Source organism: Amphiura filiformis, chromosome 1 (assembly GCF_039555335.1).
Source record: "Amphiura filiformis chromosome 1, Afil_fr2py, whole genome shotgun sequence".
In the NCBI taxonomy this organism is placed as follows: domain Eukaryota; kingdom Metazoa; phylum Echinodermata; class Ophiuroidea; order Amphilepidida; family Amphiuridae; genus Amphiura; species Amphiura filiformis.
In genome coordinates, this window is record NC_092628.1 from 76,556,940 (window position 1) to 76,567,315 (window position 10,376).

The 10,376-nt window shown below is 36.3% G+C and overlaps 1 long non-coding RNA gene across 1 annotated transcript; it reads left to right on the plus strand.

Moving 5' to 3' along the window:
• Positions 1–929: 929 nt before the first annotated feature.
• On the plus strand, positions 930–5,780 carry LOC140166975 (uncharacterized). The gene is made up of 4 exons (XR_011860910.1): positions 930–972; positions 3,590–3,655; positions 4,234–4,330; positions 5,648–5,780. It is a non-coding gene; the product is annotated as an uncharacterized lncRNA (long non-coding RNA).
• The last annotated feature ends 4,596 nt before the right edge of the window (positions 5,781–10,376 follow it).

Below are 10,376 nucleotides of genomic sequence, written 5' to 3' on the forward strand. Positions count from 1 at the left end.
CTTCTTTTTTAGGTTTTGATTTAGAAACAAAAAATAAATGTTTGAATGATTTTTAAGGCCCAGTTAGAATTGTACCTTCTTCTAACTGCAGCCAATGTTGGAATGCACACAATGTATGCTCATCATTACCATATATATTCTCTCAAACACTCATATAATATCTTGCAAGCAGTAAACCCATAATTTTGTGCTGCAAGTGAATTTCATGATAGCACCTTTCTTCAATAATTGAACTTCTCCAAATTGCATCAACATATCTGAAACAAATTAATCAATCAAATATAATACTACAAGGGTTATTAAAAAAGTAACCCTGTATGCTTAAGCAACTAGTAGCCCTTTCATATTCTTGGGTCTTATCCAGCTTGCAACAAACCTTTGTTTTATTAGTTATTTCCATCATTGTTGTTGGCGAAATGTAAAAGTGAAATCGGGATTCAGTACAGTGGAAATGGAGAAAACCTGTGCAGATTTCTACAAAGAGGTGACCTTAGAATACCATTTAGACCCTTAGACAAAATAGACATAAAGGCAAATCATACACCCTGAAAAAAGAACATTTTCAGGGTTTATGGACAGATATTGTAAATTTATATGAAACATGGTTAGTGGTCATTTGTTGTCAGGCTTCATTAAATTATTGGGACGTCATTGCTCTAGACAATTTCGGCGTGGGAATTTTGAATATCTCGTGTTGAGAGATGGCTGTTTTTATCGTTTTTATGGTTAATATGAGTTTCTTTTAAATAAAACCATGTGATTTGTGCTTGATAATTATTTTTCTAACATATAAGACATAATGTTGTGATTGCCCTACACACTTTCTTTAAAATGTATTTGTATTGGTGGTATTGATGGTATTTTGCCAGTACACACTGGTAAGCAGGAAAATCACTTTTAAAGCAAGCTATTTGTATGGTTCATCTTTCAGATCAAAAAGGTACGTCAAGCAAAGTATCCAACTGTTTAAAGGTGAGTAAATTATTTTAGGCCTACAATATGATACGATATGATTTTATTTCAGCAAAGGGAAAATACAATAAAGGAAGATAAAAAACCAAAACAGTTATGCTAGCAGCTACAGAAAAAACTTGACAAACTGCATACTCTTTAGATGAAATAAAATTGAACACCAAAACAATGATATGTATGTATCAATTATAAGAAATGAAACTGTATTTGATAATAATTAATAAATTAACACAAGAGACTAGGCAAGGGAAGAAAAGACAAAGACATCTGAACAAACATACAAAGACGTAGCTCAATGAAGTTCAGTAACAGAACCCATGCATGAGAGCATAAGAGCCAGCAAGATAATTCAAAGCAACCAACAGCGGATGTCAAAATATAATAGCAAGAATCAGTGGCGGATCCAGGATTTGTGAAAAGGGGGGGGCACAAACATAATCGGCGCGGCAGCGCCGTTCGTCGCGCTTGCGCGACGCAGGGGGGTGTCTGAGAAACTTTTACAAGTGAGAAACTTTTACAAAATAAAGACCTAATTGAAGCCATTTGGTGGACCATTTTGTCACTATTATTGTGTAAAATTTTTAATTTGAAAAAGGTGAAAATTTGTGAAATGACGGTCCAAATAATTAATGAAGTCATTTGTCGACAAGTTTTCACTATTATTGTGTAAATTATTGCTTTAACAGAACTCTTGGTTTTGGTATCCAAAGCAGAAGCGAAAAGGGTAATTTCCTTATGCATACTCAGGGGGTGTCTGAGGGGGATGTGCCCCCCTCAGAAGTGAGAAACTTTTGCAAAATGAAAACCTAATTGAAGCCATTTGGTGGACCATTTTGGCACTATTATTATCTAAAATTTTAATTTGAAAAAGCCGAAAATTTTTGAAATGACGGTCCAATTAAAGTCATTTGTTGACAAGTTTTCACTATTATTGTGTAAATTAACTGTTGCGATTTGGTAGTTCACAGCATCTTGCGGGTAGTGAGATTTGGCCAAAATTGCATTGATCATTTCATACCAAGCGTGTAGAAGAATTCAAATATCACAGATATACTTTTGTAGGTCCTGTGGTTCTTGAGTTATGTTGTAAAGAGGGCTGACGAAATAACAACACTTTTGTAAAACGTACATAACTCAACAACAAAATCAAGCACGTTTTCAAAGTATATAATTTGTAGAATGAACTTTTGCAAAACATCAAAGTGTTATTTTTCAATAACATAGGGGCCTATTGATTTAAATAATGAAAATCGAAGCAAGCAGAAGCGATAAGGGTAACTTCTTTATGCATATACGCAGGGGTGTCTGAGGCCCCCCCCCCCCTCAGAAGCAAGAATTGTGTATTTTGTAAAGTTTCAATTTGAAAAGGCCGAATATTTGTGAAATGAAGGCCTAATTGAAGTCATTCATCGACACATTTTCACTACTAATGTGTAAATTATTGCTTTAAACATAAAGGGTCTGGTGTCCAAAGCAGAAGTGAAAATGGCAACTTCTTTATGCATACGCAGGGGGTGTCTGAGGAGTTAAAAAATGTGTGAAAATGAAAGCCCAATTGAAACCACTCGTAGACCATTATTCACTACTATTACCATGATTACTGTAGGCCTAATTATTAGGTTATTATTGCTTAAACATGTTAAAACATACATAAAGTGTACGGATGTCCAAAACAAAAGCAAAAACGGCTACCAGTTTAAGTCCCCTCAGAAGTTGGAAAATAATGTGCAAAATGAAGGTCCCCTTTAAGTCATTTGGTGCATATTTTTACACTATTATCTTATCATTGCTTTAACATGTTTAACTCAATTTGCAAAATTTTAAATATCACACTTTATTGGACTTAGGCCTACCAAAGCATGCGCGGATTGATGTTGAAGTCAGCAATCAGCATTGAGTCGTCTTAATACAGATGTTGGTGACAAAATGTGACGGGCCCTGTGTCGCGGGCCCACAGTAATTTCACAGGCTTTTGGGCAGAGGACCCGCCTTCAAGCAATGCCTATAAAATCACAGATAACATGGATATGAAGGCTTGGGCCTACTCAATTACGTGCAAATATTGTTTTTCTCTTCTTCTTCATTTCTCTTTTTTTTCTTTCTCTCATTTTCACAGCTTTTCGCCACTTCTCTTCTCTCCTTTCCTGATTTTTTTTAGCCGCGAAAGGGGTGGGGCGCACGGGCCAGTGTGCCCTTCCACCTGCCCCGCGACTGGTCCAAAACAGAAGTGGGCACTTCCTTATCCATATGCGGAGGGAGGGTGTCCGAGGGAAGATGCACCCCCTCAATATTTGGAAAAAATTTAAAATAAAGGCCGAATTAAAGCCATTTCATGGACCATGAAAGGGGACACGGTCCGGGGCATGGATCCGCCACGGCATGGGAGGCCGTTTATCATGATCAAATTGCGATTTAAATCGTCCATAAAACATGTAAAAATGTAAAGCCAAACAAAGGGTTTTTATTTTATTTTTTCAACAAAATTGTAAAAAAAAAAAAAAAATAATTAGGACCCTCGAAAAGGGGGGGCACGGGCCCGGTGTGCCCATGCCTGGATCCGCGCCTGGCAAGAATTCTTTTATTATAATGTATACTATTTGTATGATTTATCTTTCAGATCAAATCGGTTCATCAAGCAAAGTCTTTGTTTCAACTCTTAGTCTATTATAAGTTCTGTTGAAAGGTGAGCAAATTATGTGTAGGTCTACAACGAATTTTAATTTCTGAAATAGAAAAGAAACTTTAAATTGAGGCTGTCAAAAGAACAAATTGTCTAAAAAGGCACATAAGATTTTTTTTATTTCCATCAAATAAACAAAACAAGAGGCAAGAGCCTGAGAAGCAATGCATCCATCCCCTTTACAAATCCGTGAGATGATGCATCTAAGCCCCTCTACAAGTCAACACAACAGAATACACTAAAAATACATACATCTATATGGACTTGGGATATTATGTCATAAATGGTTAATTCCTGTCATATTTATCACAAAAATCTGCTTACAAATTTAAAAACTCACAACAATAAGCCAAATATAGTAAATCTTAAATTCACCAATATTTTTGACATTTTTGTTAACATTAAAAGTCTTTGACATCAGTCGGCAAATTGGTCCATAACATTGCGACAGCCAACACTTTGTTAATAAAGACATATGATATACAAAACCAATATATTTTGAACAAACTATTGTAGTCAAAAATCTTTCAACTGATGCACATAATATATTTTGTACACTTTAATATTGAAACCATATACAGGTGTATGGTGGATGAAGACAACAGTTCAACATGGCTGAAGGTGGAGCAGCTGATGACAACCTGACCCAAGAATTACAACCATGTAATGGACAGGCAGGTAGGTTTGAATAGGATTTAAAAAAAAACAGCCATCATACGTCTGAAACCTGCAAAAGTCTATCAGTGATGATGATAACTTCACTTATTATCAAGTTGCAAAAAAGAAGATCAACTCCAGTATGCCCATTTGCTCAAATATGCTTGTACACCAAATGAGATGTACTTATTCACAAATTATAGTAGGGGACTTAGTGTACAATAGCAGGTTATTGTTTTGAACTTGGGCGATGACAAAATAATAGCCTTACATGGCTAATTGGTCCACACCACATAATAAAGTTCCTATTCTTTTATACATGTATATGTATTAAATGGATGGAGGATTTGTTCATTTTTTCAAGGTTAAAACTCCCTGGTTCATGAAAAACATAATTTCCCTAATATTTTTATGATACCTTCTACAACATGTACAATGTAACCTAGAATTTTATGGTAGGTTGGTGGCTTTATTTTTTTGGTACATCGAAAAATATGTAAATCCTGTCTATCTTACAGCACACTGCCTGTATCTATGTAGCGACGTCATCTGGTGAAGAAGAACAAAAAACGTGCCTCAAATTTCAGAACTGTAACAATTGCAATCTTTTTATGGTTAGATGTTGAGAAAACCATCCACAAAGTACAGATATCACAAAAACAAAAAAACAAAACAAAAAAAATAACAGGCACATCAGCTTCTTTTCAATTTTTTCCCATTCAATCAACCCAGTATGGTTCGCAGAATGAAAACACTGTATTGTTTTTTACCAGATATTTAATAGCTTGGATGGACCTGATTTTGTGGTGTGATATCTAATGCGTAAGGCTCACCAACACAATACGGATGAATACTTTGATCCTCGGCGTGTTATTGGAGTACTAGCGTGTCCTTAACATTAAACAATAAATTTGAGTATAAGCAGCCATCATCCCTGGCATTGTCCAGCAGCCTATGACATTATAATAGTCCATTTGGTTTCCAGAGGCATTCGGCAAAATTGTGTAAATTGCGTAACATCCGTGAAGAGCCTCCTCATTCCTTGTGAACATTGAAAAGAATGTCCAACATTATGAAAGAAATATGGAAACAAACAGCAATATTTTGTTTAAATAAACAAGTTGCTAACTAATTTGTGTAGAAGGAAGGAAGCCACAACAAGCCCTCATACCAGTACCAGCATATATTCAAGCAGAAAATGTTAACTTGGGACAAACTCAAAATGTTGTTACTGGAGACCAGACATACATCCAACATGTTGACACAAATATTGAAACAAACATCAACAAATTTGTTTTAAGTAAACTAGTTTAGTACTAATTAATTTGTTTATTACAGGAGCTGTGGTAGAAAACAGCAAGCAACAACAAGCCCTCATGCCAGCATCTATTCAAGCAGAAAATGTAAACTTGGGACAAACTCAAAATGTTGTTACTGGAGACCAGACATACATCCAACATGTTGACACAAATATTGAAACAAACATCAACAAATTTGTTTTAAGTAAACTAGTTTAGTACTAATTAATTTGTTTATTACAGGAGCTGTGGTAGAAAGCAGCAAGCAACAACAAGACCTCATGCCAGCATCTATTCAAGCAGAAAATGTAAACTTGGGACAAACTCAAAATGTTGTTACTGGAGACCAGACATACATCCAACATGTAGAAAGAAACATTGACAGACACATCGAAACAAACATTGAAAAACAAGTTGTGTATAACATCAGCGAGCATGGAAATATCAAAGGTAACTTGTTTAAATACAAACTTGAGAAACATGGATAAAAAAATTCTTGTTTTTTGTATCACTCAGGATATATGGTAAAGAAATCCCAAATAATGTTGGTAAAATAAGCCATAAAAGAAAAAAATGCATGAAGACCCTGTGCATTCGCATTTTAGTGTACTTATGTTTGTTCAGATTTTTTTAATTTGATCAATTTCCTGCTTAGTTTGTGCAATTTTGAAAATCACATTTCTGTCATGTAAAAGGAACTTGACCATCTATAGATAATAGTGACTTCAGTTTAGATATATTGCTTTAGTGCCTTTATTCTGCATTTATATCCACTTACAGATATCCCTGAATTTGATTTAGAATCTGTGAGACGGCAGCTGAAAGATGAATACCTAGAAACAAGAGGTAAGCTACCACTGCTGCCTGGTATGCCAGAAGAGTTTGCCAAGATGGAAGACATCTTTGTTGACCTGGACATCATTGAAGAAGACAAGAAACCATCTGGGGTCGTATTAAAGAAACTCAAATCATATGTTGACATTGTATGTATTGAACGACAAATAGAAAAGGGTATGAGAATAGAGAGTAAACAAGTCAAACATATTCTAGTAAGGGGAGGACCTGGGGCTGGAAAATCATCAACAGTATCCAAACTAGCATATGATTGGGCATGTGATAAACAAGATTCACCCATTTCAAGATTTCAATTATTGTTTGCTATCTCAATAAATGAAATTAATACTAACACAGATTTGATTGGAATCATCCAAGACCAGCTTTTGCCAAAGGTGTCAAGACAGGGTCTTGAAGATTACCTCCAATCAAATGCTAGCTCTGTAGTTATTTTGTTTGATGGGTATGATGAGGCTTCAGTGCACTTTCACCAATCAAAAGATATCAAAAATGTATTGTGCAGTAAATGGTTGGCTGAAACCTGTGTAATTGTGACCACAAGGCCTAATCAAGTGGGCAGATTTACTGACAATTACGGTTCGTATCTTCAAGTGGAGATAAAAGGGTTTTCTGGCGATGATAGAAAAACTGTGTATTTTCAAAAGTTCATGGGAGCTCAAAGAAGTAATGCATCTGCCTTTTTAATTCATCTTTTTAAGTCACCACAGCTTCAACAGCTTGCATCCATACCTATAATCCTATCCATGTTGTGCTTGCTGTGGATTGAAGATGGAAAACTTCCATTAACTATTACAGCCTTGTACAATGATGTAATTATGCATTTAGCAAAACATGCAAAATATGCCAAAAAAAGTAGCGATGTCTCAAATGATCAAAAGAAGATTGATAGACTGCTTGGTTATGTCGGTAAAGTAGCCATCGACGGATTGTTTGATGATAGACTTGTATTTAAATCAGATAAATTTGAGGAAACGGTGCTGGGAGAGGCTTGTTCATTGGGTATAGTAACAATAGAAAAGAAAAGATCTAGATTTAATGCCACATATCATGTCACATTCCTGCATAAAACATTTCAGGAAATATGTGCTGCTTATTACTGGATAAAGTTGATTGATATAGAAATGGAGACATTCAAAAAATATCTGAAGCAAGTGACTAATGATAATATATTTCAGATGGAATATTTGTTGAGATTTGCTTGTGGGTTGAGTGTGAAGGCTGCTGAAGTCATCTTATCACATGTTGTACAAATTATTTGTCTCGATGAATTGGAAGATTATGAAGACAATCTTGAAAATATTTTTGAAAATGTTTGCCAGCAAATGCCTCTTTTTCTGCTGTATGAAGCGGAATCAAATAACACAGAAATGGGACATTACGATGAGCTGCACATGCAGTTAAAGCCTTTGTTCAAAACTGTGATCATTGGTTCACCAGGCTCAAGACCAGATGAGTTTCAAGAAGTCATCACTTCATATATTTCCACACAACAGTTGAAAAGTGATAGCAATAGTCATGAACATTCTTGGCTAGATGGTGTTGAAAAAGTTGTAGTTGTCAATGATAGAAGTGATGATGATGATGTGGATGGCGATGATGTGGATGATGATGTAGACATGGTATTTAACTTGCTTTGTACAATATCAAGGATCTCTACCTCTCTCTCAGAGTTGCATTTCACAAATTCAATTTGTTGTGAAGCCAATCGGTTTTCACAGTTTCTATCTATCATGCCATCTCTTACCAAACTTGTGGTATACTGGGTGTCATTGTCTGGTGACTTGTCTAGTGCACTAACACTTCCAGAAGTGAAGGAATTGGACATTGATTACTCACAAACAGCATGCAACGCAATACTGACTGGGTTTTCCCAAGCAGCTGATATAATTGAGCAACAAAATATGAGTCAATCTCACAGTAGTGAGAAAACATCTGCTGTGGAGACTTGTATACCAATAGAAATAATACAAATAGAGCAGTTTCATCTTGAACCTGTTGATGTATGGAATTTAGCCAAGGCTATAAAGTATATGCTACATCTCAGAACTTTGACTTTATCAGTGAATGATTCGGGACAAGATGATTGTGACATGTTGTTTGATGCACTTATTGAAGCTTCTAAGAATATGCACATGTGCAGTCACAAGAACCAGAGTAGTTCAGATGTAAGACATGACAGCAGTCTGCTACTAGAAGAACTCGATTTGTCAGGCCATGTAATAGGAGAATCTATAGGCAAATTTGTGAAGGCATATGGTTACATGTCACATCTCAGATGTCTGAAATTGAGTTGTGTAACATTGACATGCCATCAGTGTGAAAAACTGTTTGATGGGTTTATAGAAGTAGGTCAAACAAGAGATGATGGTTTAGCATTGGAAATCCTGAACCTATCTGGAAATGAGATAGGTGATTCAGCGGGAAAACTTGCTCAGGCATACAGATGCATGACATGTCTGAGATGTTTGTATCTGAGTAGAACACATATGAATCCATCTCAATGTGCACAACTATTTGATGGTTTCCTTACAACAGGAGAGTTAAAAGAGAAGCAACAAGAAAAGAAACCAGGTGGAATGCAGCAGAGAAGTATGCAGTCTGATATGGTCAGGGTGAATGGTTTAATGCTTGAAGAGTTATACATATCCGGTAATGATATTGGTGACTCTGTAGGGAAACTTGCCCAAGCATACAGGTACATGACTAGTCTGAAATGCTTAGATTTAGCAAATACACAGCTGAATCCATCTCAGTGTGCTGTGTTATTTGATGGGTTTATTACAGCAGGTAAAATGTTAACACAACAAGATGAGACAAGTAGCAATACACAAGGCGATGCATCAGGTACATCACAGAGTGGTTTGAGAATACAAGATTTGAATTTATCAGGAAATGAAATAGGTGATTCTGTAAGGAAACTTGCCCAAGCATACAGGTACATGAAAAGTCTGAGATGCTTAGATCTGGTAGGCACAAAACTGAACCCATCTCAGTGTGCTGTGTTATTTGATGGGTTTATTACAGCAGGTAAAATGTCAATACACCAAAATGAGACAAGTAGCTATACACAAGGTGATACAGCAAGTACATCACAGAGTGGTTTGAGAATACAAGATTTGGGTTTATCTGATAATGAAATAGGTGAATCAGTAGATAAGTTGCTTGAGGCACTCAGATATATGCCTCACCTCAAAGAGCTTAATATGGAGAATTGTCAACTAAGTGAGGAAAGTATGGAAGTGATATACAGGGTGTCCCAAAAGTATCTTTACCATTTTATACATTCATAACTCTAGTATTCAACAACTGACCGCAAACTTAAGGGTATATCATTTTCTTCGGAAGGGGGTGGGTCATGAATATACTGGGGGGTCATCGAATATTTATAATAAAAATAGGGGGAGTCATAATTATATTCGCCTTGGTGTAATCTATATAGAAGATATCTCTATCTATCTATGTCCCATAGCTAGGAGGCCATTAGGGCGACGTAATGACGGTTTTAGAGATGCACAATTTCCAAAGCTCTCTGTTCTCAGCTGTTCGTATGAGCTGGTCAAAGTTCAATCCAGTCCAGTCTTTGATGTTATCAATCCACATCTTCTTTTGTCCCCTCTCTTCATTACCCCATCTGTATCTCCCTGCAGAATGGTGTTCGCTAGACTGTTCTTCCACCTGATCACATGGCCAAACCACTGGAGTTGTCTTCTTTGTACAATGGAGATCAGATGTTCTTGCTCTCCAATGAAGCACCCTGCTGGCACATTGTCAATACCTGGTGACTTCACATCTTTCATGTTTCTTATGGCTTCTTCGACCTCTGAGCTGAGGATTGGTGAAACTTCCACTTCTGTGTTTGCCATTGCCTTCAGCCTATTAAACAGGTTATGATCTGATGTTAGGTTATAGTTGTA